Source organism: Indicator indicator, chromosome 2, assembly GCF_027791375.1.
Source record: "Indicator indicator isolate 239-I01 chromosome 2, UM_Iind_1.1, whole genome shotgun sequence".
NCBI lineage: Eukaryota > Metazoa > Chordata > Aves > Piciformes > Indicatoridae > Indicator > Indicator indicator.
The window spans coordinates 50,339,020-50,355,001 of NC_072011.1; positions in this window are offsets into that span (position 1 = coordinate 50,339,020).

The window sequence follows — 15,982 nt, forward strand, 5'->3', positions numbered from 1 at the left end:
TAGTGCTATCACTACCTGATAGCCTAAGAAGTCCCTCCCCAGCTTTCTTGTAGGACCCCTTCAGATATTGAAAAGCCACAATAAGGTCACCTCAGAGCCTTCTCTTCTCCAGACTGAACAGCCCCAACTCTTTCAGTCTGTCCTCATAGGAGAGGTGCTCCAGCCCTCTGATCCTCCTGGTGGCCCTTCTCTGGACATGTTGCAGCATGTCCATAGCCCTCTTGTAATAGGGGCTCCAGAACTGGACGCAGTACTCCAGGTGCAGTCTCACCAAAGCTGAGTAGAGGGGGAGAATCACCTCCCTTGACCTGCTGGCCACACTTCTCTTGATGCAGCCCAGGATCTGGTTGGCTTTCTGGGCTGCAAGTGCACATTGACAGCTCATCTTGAGCTTCTCATCCACCAGCACCCCCAATCATTGCACTCATCAAAAAAAATCAATAACATAATGTACTTGATAGATTAGAGACATCTTTGTCAGACAGGCATGCCCTTGTTGTTGCTTTGTACAAGAAGCTATCATTGTAGATAGCTGAAAGCAAATGATAGTGCAGTCCCAAAGAAAGAACTGTCAAAGAGCAAATCTGGCCTTCAAGCAGGTATGAGATGCAGATGGCTCATAATCAGATTGTCCAAGCCACATATCTCATCATAAAACTATTTCAACAGCTTAGAGAACATGTCTTATTTTATCAGGTCCTCTTGGAATTAGAATAAATAGTTTTTATAGGGGTCCTCTCCTAGCCTTTGAAGACCTTAATCATTGTTAGTGGGGAGCAACTACATATTTGACAGTTAGCATTACCTTTAGTGATCATTCTCCTGCTGACACTGATGTTAAGCCCCGAACAAAAGTTCTGACCATGAACAGTCTAACAGCTGCAATTAAGTTGATAACACAGCCTGTTCCAAATCAAGGAGATGAAACTGTCTGAAGTAAACCTAGTGAGCCTCTAAAGTGATTTATGCCTTGAGAAACACTGTACCCACAAGTCTGTCTAAACACAAGCCCACATAGGCTACCTTCTAGGAATAAATGCACATGAGAAAAAGAGCAGGGTAGATTTTTTTCTAGTTCCACAGTAACCTAATAATAATGACAATGTTTTAATTTTTTAAGAAGCTTCTCAATGAGAATTTCAACGTATTTCCCTGTGATGATGCCACTTTAAAAAGGGAAACAAGGATTTTAAGTAGCTAACTGCTCAGAGTCATCTCTGTCCAGCTCTTGACCTTAACACTACTGCAGCAAAGGTCCTTGTTAATCCTGGGAAGTCAGCTCTGTGTTCATATTTGCCAGAGCTACGCCAGCATGCAGGTATCTCAGGGCTTAATGCCAAGGCCACCACTGGGTCCTGGCTTGCAGCTTCTAGGGCTCCCTGCTGAAAGACAGAAGGAGAATGTGTATGGCATGCTGAGCATCAGTGGTTGCTGCATGGTTGTGGAATGCTCCATTTTGCCTGGAAAGGTAAACCTAGGGTGGTAGGTAGGAGCAATAAATTCATATTCTGTGCAGAAACTCATCATCTTCCTTCCATGAAGCACTGGATAGGCAGACAAAAATTGTTGACAGATTGCCAGTCCATATTCTCCCCAGTCCCTCCTCAGTCCCTCCAGCGGATCAGAGAGTTTGATAGAGGATGTCCCCAAAACACTGCCTCTTTTTGTAACCCACAGTGTAATAGGCAGCTAGCAAGAGAACCAGAAAGGGGAGAAATAGCAAACAGCAGCAGCACTGGGACCCAGTATCAACACACTAGTTATGAAAGCAAGCACCTCAGGATGCAGCTGGAGAGCCTTTTATAGCCTGGCAGAACGCCTTTCCATTGGGCAGCTACGTGTTAGCTTCAGTGCCCAATTGGACCAATTGATCACTGGCCATATGTATATAGAGGTTGACCTGGTAGTTGCCTTTGTCTTGCTCAAGCCTTGTTTCAAACTTTGCTTTGCCTTGCTGAAGCCTTGCTTTCAAGCTTACTTGGACCCATCTTGTAGAAGCTGCCTCAAGTTGCCCTGCCCTGCCTTGCGTGCCTGGTCCAGAGCCTGGGATATAGCCACAAGCCATACATAGCAAGCCGGAGAAGCCATGAGCCTAGCTGGATCCACCTAGCCTGCTTCCCTTTGCCATTAGAATTGTGCTGTGCCTCAGTTTACCCAGAAACCAAGCAAGCTCCCATCGCGAGAAGCGTCGTTAACTGCCCGCTGTCCACTGAAGCCAGATCAGCCTGGGACCATGTGGTAAACTCTCCTTGCTGGCAATCTGCCGTGCCAGCACTGTACGAGAGTGCCCCAAATCTCCATTGCTAATGCAGCATCCCCTGTGCAGTTAAAACAAGCTGTGAGTAATTAATTCATTGCCCTTTGGGTTTAAAGGTTCTTAATGAGCCTCTCCCTGCTGTAATCGAGTGCTACCTGTTCTCAGGGACTTTCTCTTTCCAAGTTATTGCCTCCTAGTTTGCATAAAATTGTTTGTATTTTGCCCTAAGACTGCATGTTCCCATTGTAAACATATATTCCAAACGTACAATGATCGTATCTAACGAGTTTGGCAATTTTCATTAATAAAGGGTTACTAATATTTTTATTAATACCCATTTGCCATATCATTTCTTATTGTTCTGAGGGTAATTAATAATTCCCCCTTTGTGACAACACTGTCTTTCTGTAGATCTTATAGGAAACATCCACACATGCATGCAGCATGGTGGCAACAGCAACAACAATCCAGGATAACTCTTAACTCCTTGATGTTTTCAAGACTACAAAAGAAGCAAGGCTGAAACTGAACACTTTGTTTGACGGGCTGGCACCAGCCTTTAGGAAAACTGGTAGTACATCAATTTTACCTTGGAACCTAAAGTACATGGAAGACTTTCATTGATGTTGTGTAGGAGGGTGATTTTTTATTCTGTTGTAGTGAAATAAACAATCATTAGCACGTGAGAATAGAAAAATATATCTCCAAGTACCTCATTTGGGGATTATTTTTCTCACAGACAAGAAAGATTCCCTTCATCTTTAGAAATTTCTCAGAAGAATGCAACTCAGAAGATAATTCTCACAAGAAATAACTATCTACTTCTACCATTATATTACAGCAAATTTTGTTGATAGCTTAAGAACTTAGATAAACTAAATCCAGCCTATAGAAATTTTGAGGGGAAAAAATAACAGGAAAGACAGCATACATGACTAGAAAATAACTCTTTTATAGAGGAATCTGCTTTATGTGTGCACTGCAAACACTATATTAACTGTGGCAGTAGAAGTACATCAAACAAGAACCAGATATATCATAGAATTCTGTGCTGTTCAGATTTGATATTAAATCTTGCAAGGGGCTTCTTATGATTGTTTTTTCAAAATCTCAGTGAGTTTTCTGGTTCTTGTCTTCAAGATTCCACAGACATGGTTAACAGCAGTAGATATTCGGGGAGCATGCAAATACAAGAAAGTTTTGCAATACTTTCAGGTCTAGCCTTCACCTTCCTGATTCAGCTAATAATATTACATGCAGCATCTATTGATTCTTTGAAAGTGGAAGATACCTATTATGCCAAACACTGTGACAAGGTCAAGATGGAAAATATTTCACAATCAAGTACCTTTAAGAGATCAGCTTCAGGGCAGGTAAGACTGAACTGGGATCTGAATGAAAAACAGACAAGGAAAAGCTCTTTTGGGGGATTTTCTGAAGCCAGGAAAAGCACTATCCCTTTGCTGATCCTGACAGCTTTTGGGTGGGGCTGCTGAGATAGTGTGGGTGGAACCAGCACCATCCACCGTTGATCAGGCCTTCAGACTATAAGAAGCCTCAGGGACTAGTTGCTGCCCACAGAGCACAGAGTGAGCCAACGGGTTTGCCGGTGCCCAGGTAGCACCACAGCTGTCTGCAGCTTGTACGTTCCCTGGAACCAGTGAAGCCTGAGAAAAGAACTCCCAGAAGAGGACCCAACATGGATATGACATGGCCAAAAACCGCTGCCTGGAGGATTGTGGCAACTCAGACTGAGCTCCTCTGCAAAAACACGGCAGTGCAGTTGTCTGGCTGCAGGGAATGCCTTCCCCTGAAGCTTGTTCCCATGGGAGGCAGCGACACCATGACACCACCTGTCTGCGGTGTGAAGAGATCAATGATTTGCTCAGCCAGGTGGTAAAGCTGAAGGAAGAGGTGGTAAGGTTGAGAAGAATCAGAGAATGTGAGAATGAAATAGATTGGTGAAATCATACCATGCAAAGGCAGCAGGTGGAAGCTTCAAGAAGCAGAGAATCCCCTCACCTCATGTCAGCAGGCAGAGGGAAGTGGCCTAAGAAAAGGAGGGGAATGGATACAGGTGCCTGCTTGGGGAGGCAGGCAAACCTCATCCTAGCCTCCCTCACCTTCACAGTTACCCCTACACAGCAGATATGGAGCACTGGAAGTTGAGACCCACGATTGAGAGGCCCCTGTGTCCTATACCTGTCAGGTAGAAGACAGAAGCTTAAATGAAGAGGGTGAGAGGTTTCAAGGCCTTGCGACGGTTGGTGGAAGAGTCTGGGGCACAAGTTATTTTCTCTTCCCTATTTCTAGTACCCAGCCATGAAACAGAAGGGAGTAGAAGAATCCAGTCTGTAAATGCCTGGCTCTGAGACTGGTCAGTTAATGTTTAAGGACCACTTCTTCCAAGCTCAAGATCAGAGCATTCCAATGAGTAGGAAACAGAGAAAGGGAGTGAGGAGACCTGCACATTTATGTAGGGAACTGCTGAGCAAACTCAAGTGGAAGAAGAGAGTCTACAGATCATGGAAGGAGTATAAGACTGCTGTCAGAGGATGTAGGAAGGCAATTAGGAAAGCTAAGGCGTCCTTGGAATTCAACCTTGCAAGGGAGTTAAGGACAATAGAGAGAACTTCTTCAAATACATTGCAGGAAAAACTAACACTAGAGGCAATGTAGGTCCACTGCCGAATGAGGTGGGTGCCTTAGTGACAGAGGATACAAAGAAGGTGGAGTTACTAAATGCCTTCTGCGTCTCCATCTATACTGCCAGAGACTATCCTCAGGAGGCCCCAGAGGAAGACATGGCAAAGGTGGAGTTTTCCTTGGTTTATGAGGACTTGGTTGATGAGGACTGGGTTAGGGAAGAGTTATGTAATCTGGACATCCAGAAATCCATGGGCTCTGATGAGATGCACCCACAAGTGTTGAGAGAGCTGGTGGAGGTCTTTGCCAGACCACTCTCCACCATCTTTGGTAAGTCACGGCAGACATGAAAAGTGGCTGGATACTGGAGAAAGGCAAACATCACTCTGATCTTCAAAAAAAGGTAAGAAGGAGGACCCAGGTAACCACAGACCCATCAGCCTCACCTTCATCACTGGAAAGGTAATGGAGCAACTTATCCTTGGTGCTGTCCTTAGGTATATCAAGGATAAGAGGGTCATCAGGAGCAGTCATGGTTTTAACAAGGGGAAGTCATGTTTGACCAACCTGGTAGCCTTTTATGAGGACATAGCCAGGTGGACAGATGAGGGTAGAGTAGTGGATGAGGTTTATCTTGATTTCAGTAAAGCATGTGACACTGTCTCCCATAGCATTCTTGCAGCTAAACTGAGGAAGTGTGGTCTGATGATCAGGTAGTGAGGTGGATTCGGAACTGGTTCAAGGAAAGAAGTCAGAGAGCTGTAGTCAATGGGACAGAGTCTAGTTGGAAGCTTGTATCTAGTGGAGTCCCTCAGGGGTCAGTACTGGGAGCAGTACTATTCAATATATTCATCAACGACCTGGATGAGGGAACAGAGTGCACTGTCAGTGAGTTTGCTGATAACACAAAACTGTGTGGAGTGGCTGATGCATCGGAAGGTTGTGCTGCCATTCAGAGAGACTTAGAGAGGCTGGAGAGTTGGGCAGGGAGAAATGTGATGAAATTCAACAAGGGCAAGTGTAGAGTCTTGCACCTGGGAAAGAACAACCCCATGTATTGGTATAGTTTGGGGAGTGACTTGTTGGAGAGCATTGACAGGGAAAAGGACCTGAGGGTCCTAGTGAATGGGAGGTTAACCATGAGCCAGCAATGTGCTCTTGTGGCCAAGAAATCCAATGCCATTCTGGGGTGTATTAGAAGGGGTGTGGTTAGTTGATCGAGAGAGGTTCTTGTTCCCTTCTACTCTTCCCCAGTGAGGTTGCATCTGGAGTATTGTGTCCTGTTCTGGGCCCCTCCATTCAAGAAGGACAAGGAACTGCTTGAAAGAGTCCAGCACAGAGTCACAAAAATGATTAAGGGAATGGAACTTCTTCCTTATGAGAAACTGAGGGAGCTGGGGCTCTTTAGTTTGGAGAGGAGACTAAGGGGTGACCTCATTAAAGTTTATAAATACGTAAAGGGTGAGTGCTGAGAAGACAGAATCAGGCTCTTTTTGGTCATACACAATGACAGGACAAGGGGCAATGGGTGGAAGTTGAGGAATAGGAAGTTCCATGGAAACATGAGGAAAATTTTTTGCAGTAAGGGTGATGGAACACTGGAACAGGCTTCCCAGGGGTGTGGTGGAGTCTCCCTGTCTGGAGATATTTAAAACCCACCTGGATGTGTTCCTGTATGATCTGGTATAGGTGATTCTGCTCTGGCAGGGGGGTTGGACTAGATGATCTTTCCCTATCATTCTGTGACTAATCCCCATGACATCATGGGGTAGTGCTGCGGCCAAGGGGAGGCTTATTTATTAATTACCCTCACAACAATAATTAATAAATGATATGGCAAACAGGTATTAATAAAAATAGTAACCCTTTATTAATGAAATATGCCAAACTCATTAAAAGGATCATTGTACGATCGGAATATATATTTACAACAGATTATGCAGTCTCAGGGCAAATACAAACTGTTCTATGCGAATTAGGAGTCAACAACTTGGAAAGAGAAGGTCCCCAAGAGCAGTTAGTGGTCAGTTACAGTGGGAAGGAGGCTCGATAAGAACCGCTAAACCCAAAGGGCAGTGAATTAGTTACTCACAGCTATTTTCTCCCACATGAGGGATACTGCTGCTGCTGCATTAGTTTTGGGGTGCAGATTTGGGGAGCAGAGCAGATTGCCGGCAGGAAAGGTTTACCGTGCGGTCCCAGGCTGGTCTGGCTTCAGCGGGTGATGGGCGCTTGCATGGTTCCTGGGTAAACTGAGGCACGGCATGATTCTGATGGCAAGGGGAAGCAGGCTTGGCAACTCTGGTTTTCTAGGCTTGTGACATCTTGGCATCTTGTTTACCAGACAGGCAGGAGTCCTGTCCCCTTTGTTCCTTTTCCTGCGTTGCCTGGGTTTTCTGCAGGAAGGAGGGGAGAGAAAGAGACTCTGTCTAGACATATTAAGGCCTGTCTGGATTGTACTGGGCCATGTGTCATGGCCCTACCATCAGAGGTAGTTTCTTCAGTACCTTAGGAAATTATTTCATCATGCATTGGAGCAAAGAACGGGGGAATTGTCACCTGAAACTTCACTTAGGTTTTCATTGTCCAGACTGAACGTTTTCAAGTGCATGGAGCTGCCAGTCAATAGCCCATCTTTCATGCACAAGTACTGCATCAGGGAAGATTGATAGAATAACAGCTAAGCATGTTCTGCTTGTTCTGTTGTCAGTGCTTCAGCTTTGTAGCTTCCAGTGTGAACTTTACACGTACTCTCTCAGGGACCCATAGCTGGTACAAGAAAATAAACGTCATTTCTCACCAAAAGCTACTGTACTTGTATTTTATTCTCTTGCATATACATGCACGTGAAGAGTCATGAACCAAATTAGACCAAAGAGGGCCTATGCACATCCTTAGAGAGAGAAAACTCCATCCTGACAGTGTTCCACATTTTGGCTACAACTGTGTATGTTTATAAAGGCATGTACATGCATGTTCTATCATCATATAGCATCACTACATTCATGACAGCTGAAGCTATAAGGTTATCCTTTCTGCATACTTACATGACAGAAACATGGAAGCTCTTCTCTGATTAAAGAGAAGTTTCACAATATTCATCATTTCTCTCCCACCCAAAGAGAAATGTTTTCTGCATTTCAGGATCAGAACTTCAACATTTACAACTGGATCATCTCTCCCTCTCTCAAGACTGGGATTTCTGGGCCTGTATTTGGAGCATGATACATGCATCCATTTCTCCTGTATGTAGCCAAGAAGAAGGAGCTATGATCTTTCCTGAGATTACATGCACTCCTCTCTGAAGTCCTGTGAGAAGAAAAAATCTTTGCACTTTTCTAGAGCTCTTGTACCCCATTTTCCAGAAGCTCTTGGTTCAAATCCGCTTTTCACTTACAGTCTTCTCTGAAACAAAGTAGGGAAAACAGAATCTGCTCTTGTATCATGTTCTGTATACTAACATTTGCATTGAAAAGATAAATGAAATCACCTTAGAACTCAAGGGAATCTTGCCACTGCTCTCACTGGGACCACTTTGTACCTGGTATAGATTGCACATCTTCACATTGTTGGAAAATAGGACACCAGAGTATTCTTTTTTTCTTCATTCCTACCTACCCCCACCCCCAGCTTTTTTTTTTCCATTTTGTTTTGCGTTTTTATAAATGAAAATGCCAGTAAAATAGAACTGGGTCAAATTGTCCACAGTGAAATAGGTCATCTGTGTAGACTTTGGGGCACAGCTGTTGCATTTGTAATGCTAAAATGTGGCTGAATGTTTTGTGATCTCATTTTTGAATGTGTTTATTTGATTTTATTTTGCCAGCAAATTTATGCAAGTATGATTTATAGGTAATAATGCCCATATTTTTTTAATTACCTTGCCATAAAACCTGAATAACTCCCCCTACTTTGATCTCCAACACATTCTGGAGTATACTGCAGCAGGCATGCCTAAATCAGTTAAGCCATGCACAGAGCTGTTCCTGGAGGGAAGCTTTCCCACATCACAAGATTGTGTAATAAAACTTAACACAGCTCATTAATTTTCTCTCTTAACCAATGCATCTGACAAGAAGTGACTTTGAAAATCTAAAGGAATGATACAACTCTTATGCTTTGTGTGAAACATCTGTTTCTAGCTCCTTTGCTATTAAACTGACATATTTTTATTTGAAAAGTTCCTTTTATTTCCCAACTTCCTGCAATTGGTAATGTATAGATCCCAAAGAGCTTAAATTCACAGCTCTGAAAACTTGATTAACCAAATGCTGGGTTATTCCTCTTCCAAAGGAAAAATGCCTCTCTTGCACAGACAGGTTAAGTGGTACAACTATGCTTTTTAATTATTTATTAAGACTTTATTTATTCAAGCAATGTCAGATTTCATAAAGCATCAAAGCAGACTTCAAATTCCCAAATAATGTAAACAGCCAGTGTGATTGCATGTGAAAAATATTAGCATTCTTGGATCTGGAAAATCAATAGAACTTGAGCGTGTCATACTCGCTCTCTAGTCTATGAAGTCCACAGACAGTATCATGTTTCTAACTACAAAAACCTACAAAGCTAGTGACAAAAGCAGAAGTCTTGCATGAGGAATTAAGGTGATTTTCAACAGAAAGTAAGCATCTTCACTTCTGTGATTTTCCCTTCAAACCCACATCACTTACCCACAACTGCACTAGTTATGTAACTGTAATAGTCTCTTCAATTTGCAGTTCCTTGTGTATTAAGAAGATGGCAAAAAAATACTGACAACTTTTTCCAATAATTTCGTGTAACATGGAGTTATCAGAAGAACAAAATGAATGCATTTAATTGCATATTGTGTTTGTATACAAGTTACGTATTTTTTTTGTAACTCTGGTAAACCAGCCACATCCTATCAACTAATGTAATTTGAAATTGTACCTACAACCCTGCACCTTCAAGAAAACTTATAGTTTAGCGTTAAGGGAGACACCTTCAGGTGTGAGAGTATAGAATTCATTAGTAAGGCCACAAAACTAATAAAGTGGCATTTTATAAAAACACTGTTTCTGTCATTTTTCTTTTCCACATGCAAAGAGTGTGGAGAGTTTAAGAAATCAAACACAAATTCTTTATTAACTTAGAAAAACAGGTTGTTCTAATTTTGTTTCTTAAGAAGTGGGACAAATGTGCTCTGTGATTATCTTCTTTTCTCATAAAGGAAAGCTTAGCAGTGAGAAACTGTAATAAAAAAGGATTCTCAATCTCTAATTTGAGACAAAATGGGGGAAACAGTCCATTTTTCATATTATGGCTTTCAATCTAGTATCATGGCCTTGAGAAGATGAGTTTTTTTCTAAATGATGCAAAGACTGTCAGCAAAGACCCAGTCCTGGAAGTCACTGAACCTTCAGACATGATTTTAATTAAGACTGATCGGGTAGCACCCCGAAATCACAACAGCCTCAGTGGAACTATTTAAGTATATAAAGTCCACACAGGAACCTTTTCTGAACGGGGATCTAAACCAGAAGCAACTGGGGAATATCTTGATTATCAACAGGGAGCTTTCCCTCCTCTTCCTGTTTTTTAGGCTGTGTCATCAGTTTTTCATGGTGTGCAAATCTGAACCCAATGCTCAACTGCTGCCTGTGAGCCTGGAGATTTCTCACTGTCTCAGTCCAGTTTCTAGGGGAAGAATGTGAAGTTTTGCCAAGTTCTTAACCCCTGTCACTCCTGAGTGTGGGCCTTTTTATTTACACATACCATACAGATGAATTGTACTCAAAGGAGTGAGTTATCATGTCTTTTAAACTACCTTTACACTGTAGCGTAAGTGGTGTACACAACCAAATAGAGCATGAAGCAGTGTATGAGACTAGCAAATAAAGCTTTCATTTTACAGTCACAGGTAAGTAATGCTAAACAGAGAGACAAAAGGAAGGAAGGAGGGATGGGAAAGATATGTCCATTCTAACATTGACAAACTATGCAGTAAGTGGGAAAATAAGGTGGTAAAAATCCAAGATGAATACAATTTGCATAATTTATCAGATTGAGGGAACTGAGCAGGTATTTTTGGCATGTGTGGAGAAGAATGCTTTCCTTAACCCATGCAGTTTGTTTATTTTGGGGAGCAAGATGCCTGAAAGGTATATTATAATATGAATCAATCCTAATATTTGAACTTTGGTACCAGCTTTGTGCATCACTGGCACTTTCTAAAGCACGGCTTAGGGCTTAGACATACAGGAGCAAACTTGCGTTTGGCAGGGAGTGGACCACCTGCTCTCTTGCAGCTTTCTTTGCTGTATTTCTGATATTCCTTTCACCAGGGATGAGCATATTTTCCTTTCCTTTCATTTTGACATAAAAGACATAGTCAACCTTGCTAATCCTATATCTTTCATACCAAAATCTCAGCAGGGTGGGATATGGGGATGACTCATTTGAAGACCTGTTGAAGAGCAAGCAGATCTGAGCTGCCTTGCAGCTGAGTCCCAGGGCATCTGGGTGATATCAGCATCAGCAGCTGTATCCACTTGCTGTTGCACAAATAAGCTTCAGGGTGACTAGAAGCCTCTGTGCTACTCAAACACACGACAGATACCCGTTTTTGAGAAACCTATCTTAACTGCCTAAACACTTCACAGATCAGCTACTCTTGCCCCATGAAGTAAATGATTAACATTGTTGTATTATCAGTGCAGAAATAACTAACTTACCCATGTTCACACAGGAAGACTATGGCCAAACTGGTAATAAGGTCCTCATTTGCTGCCTCCCACTCAGCAGAACCACAGAAATGCACCATATTTCCACAAGCTGTGCCCTAGAAGACAGGGGGAAAAGACACAGGAAAGTTGGAAAGAAAAATACCCACCAAGCAATACAAGTGGCAGCACAAATGTCTCTTCTGTGGTGGTGGTTTAATGTATGCAAGTATTAAGGAAAATGAAGGAACTTTCCAGATCTGAGTAAAGAAGTTCATATGGCAAAGAATGAAAGTTTTCATATGGGATTTTTTTTCCTACTGTATGAAAAAGAAGATAGAAATTGCAATTCAGAGAACTAGCAGAGGGGGGAGGGAAGTAAAGATCAGCCAAATCATTTTTAATAGCAAGGTTTATAGTCATTCGTAGCAGGATCCTATCCAGCTGGCACATCACATTCCTATCACAAACTGCACTCTAAATTAGCGGGTGTGTTATTGCTCCAGCAATATCACCTCCAGACCTACTTAACCTTCACTATAGACACAGCATTTTTTCCTATTAGATCTAGGCTACCAAAAAGTACTGTGTTATGATTAAACTTTGTTTCACATGTCCTGTTTCTACTTGGTATTCTAGCCTGAACTGGCTACTTACTACTGGCTGACATCAGTGATGTTGAGGACAGTAAAGGGGAAAGAACAGCAGTGAAACATGCACCATGCAGAAAGTCAGCCTAAAATATATACATCTCTAATATGTTGAAAGCATCTCATCGTGGTGTGTAGAACTGAGTCTGAGCCTTTTGCAGGAGGCTAAGAGGAAAGAACATACTGCCCCAATCCCTGTAATAACTCATCTTTACATTTGTCTCACCATTAACCATTTTGTTTCTTATTTCATCATTTTTCTCCTCCACTAGAGCAGAAATTCAAAACGCAGTGTTCCTTTTAATGTGTCTTTAAAAATCCCATAGCAGGAAACTTTCAGCTTTATTCACAAAGCCTGTATTGACCCTTTGGATTTAATTTGTATCTGAGATATTAAGAAAAAGCAACACAGGCAGATATTCCAACACAAAGAAACTATGGATGACAAAATGCACAGTTTCATGACTTAACAAAAAGCCGGACTATTATTCAATATGGCTATACAGAATATGCAAAATAAGTTCAAATTATTCAGGAATTAAAATACAAGACAAGCATATGCCAATTATGAGTCACTTCTCAGTGGATGTCAGGAAGCATAATTAGTTCCAGCACAAAGTTGTCCAATAGGTCTGAGCTTATTGGAGAAATAACTTTATTACAGGGCATCATGCATGACTTAAGCAAGTAACTGCATTTACAAATTAAATGAGACCAGCTTTGAGACCCACATGAATGGAAAGGTTTGGAAAATTGCCAGTAATATGTACAGATGATGCCAAGTTATTCTCAAATCTGTATATCTGCCAAATCAGTTGCGTATACTGCATATCAGCCCGGTGATACAGGAAGAGAGGCAGCAAAGCTGTGCCTAAGATGTGGGTGCCATTGGAATTTTGCAGCTGTGCTTGAGCTATAATTAGAACCAGCACTGCCCTGAATCAGCTAGCCCTAGAAATGAAAAGGGAGATGATCTCTTAAGGCATTTGTGCCATCCCCTTATAGTTCAATGCTGTTTTCCTAAGAGGGCCTTTGAACCTTCTGGTGTGTTGCAACACTTCCCAATATGTGGGAAGTGTCTCTTTTGCAGGAGCAGAGGCACCTCTTTTGCAGGAGCAGAGGCACCTCTCTGTAGCCCATGCTGGGGCTTCCACACTGTTGTGAAGGAGGGTTATTAATTTATGAATTGTGAAATATGAAAATACTGTTTATTAAGTATTAAAAATTATTAATAACCAATTAATCACTTTTATACGTTGATTCTAATGCACGGTTGTGAAAACATATTCCGTAACTTGTTTAGTATATACAATTTGACCCAATTAGAATATTTACAGAATCAATTTCTAATTAAGGGAATGAAGGGTGCAGTTCCGCCGCTTGTCCGCCAGATGGCAACTTGGCAAGATGCTGGCGGCTTTAACTATGTAAAGAGAAATATACAATGCTATCAAAAGGCAATTCAGGTTGGAATATCATGCGGCTAGGCCTGAGTGCTTTGAACTGAATGTTACCAAGAGTTGCACATGTGAAAAGATACACTGTGTCTTTTTTCTGTAGCGAGACAAGCTGCTGGATTACACTGGCTGGCTGCCCGGGGCTGGTCCATTCCGGGCAGGGGAAGGCTGCCGGGGTTGAGGCTGCAGCTGAGTCTTTCTCCTCCCACCTCCGCAAAGGGGCGACTTTCCTTCTTCTCCTTCCTTCACGGAAGGGGCTTCCCTTAGCAGGGCTGGTGCTGGTCCTGCATATCAGGGCTGGGTCCTTCAGCGTTGGCCCTCACGGTCAGAGTGACGGTTCCTGGTAGGCAGGGTCAGCCATCTCTGATCCCGGAGACATGCTTTGGGGAAGGGATGCGGCCACGCGGAGCAGCAGTTTCCCTCGGCTGGAAGTGGAGCTGACAATGCCAAATCTCTCAGCGACTGCTTCCCATTAAGGTTATGATGCAGTCCTTGGCTTGACTCAAAGAAGAGGATGTCTTTCTCTCTCTCGGGAAATCCCCGGGTTACATTACCCTGATGGCACAGGACTGTGGAGCGGTGGGGTGGTAGGGCTTCGCTCATCTTCCGTGAACAGAGGAGTCATGCAGGACGTGGTTGCTTGGCCAGCTGCTTATAGATGTAGCAGATGCTAGACTGCCGAACTTGGGCTAGTCCCTCCCCCTCTGGGCTAAAGCTTACCCTCGGGATTCCAGTCCTTCTTGAGGTGCAACTGGGCTTACAACACTGGCTTTTGTAGCTTCAGCAGGGATCTCCTTTGCTGGTTCCTCGAGCAGCTCAGGGTGCTGGCTTCTGCTCTGTGTTGCAGGAGGCCTCTAGTATGCTTGCATATGGGAGTGAGAAGACTTAGGCGCTACGAGCTTATGTAGCTCGAGCAAAGCGAGAGAAAGCAAAAGGAGAGAGCAAATTGGTAAACAAAGGGGAGTAATAAATTTCTCAAGGCTGGATCTGGCCAATGGGCACACTTGTCAACAACCTGCTTTAGCCTATAGAAAGCGTGAAGCTAGAATTATGCCCTTAAATGGAAGGAGCATGAGCATGCCATGCAATGGGTGCATGTAGTTGTTTACCCCTTAAGGAGACAGGTTGGCGCCTGGGCCTTTGTCCCCCTCTCCAAGAAGGAGGGTGGAATGGGGGGACTTGCCCAAACACGTTGTGACAAGATTGCTGGTATTTGGGGCATAATTATGGACATATGGTGCCTTCACCACACACACTGACTTTGAAAGGCACTGTGGAAGCACAAGGTCCCTTAGGCTCAGGTTCTGAAGGTGCATGGCACCAGAGTATCAAAATCTGGTTTATGGCCCAGTAGAAAAAATCACCTGTATTCTACTATGTGAAAACTGTTTTATGTCCTACATGTTTAGGCAAACGCAACATTAAAGTCCCTTGATAACACAGGACAGTTGTAACTGTGAGCTCCTATCTAGGCTCACATTACATTACATTTGCGAGGAATGACACAGCCTTTCAGAGGCAACAGGGGGCACCACCAACTATGGGTGTGTGCAGTGTGAGCAGGTTTTTGACCTGCTCAGCTGGTTGGCACAGCTGCAGGATGAAGTGATGGAGCTCAGGGTAGAGGTGAGTAGGTTAAGAAGCATCAGGGAGAGTGAGAAGGAAATTGATAATTTTCACAAACTGATCTTTACAAATACAGAACAGGAGTCACCTCTTAGTGGAACAGAGGATTCAATATCCTCTCACCAGCAAGCCCCCCAGCCTTCCAGTAGCAACTCACATGTGCAGGGTCAATGGGAACAGGTAGCTACCAGATGAAACAAATGACACAAATGGAGCAAACGTGCTCCTTTAAGAAGCACACCCCTTGTGCCCTTGCAGAACAAATATGAGGTTCTGCAGGAGGAACTGGTTGTGAGCAAGGACGAGGGCTCATGAAGGCCAAAAGGGCCACAAAGGCCAGAAGTACCACCAAGGCTGACCCACCTCAGGACAGCCATGAAAACTGACCCTGAAAAGAAAAATCGAAGGGTCATGGTTGTAGGTGACTCCCTGCTGAGGGGAGAAGAGGGCCCAATATGTGGACCAAATCCGCTTCCTAGAGAGGTCTGCTGTCTCCCTGGAGCTCCTGGACATGCTGTCACACAAAAAGAAGCTCTACAAGGAGTGGGAGAAAGGACAGCTAGAATGGGGGCATATAAGGAAGCTGCCCAAGCAGCAAGAGACCTGGTTAGAAAAACAAAAGCTCAGTTAGAATTAAATCTAGCCAGGAAGACCAAGGGG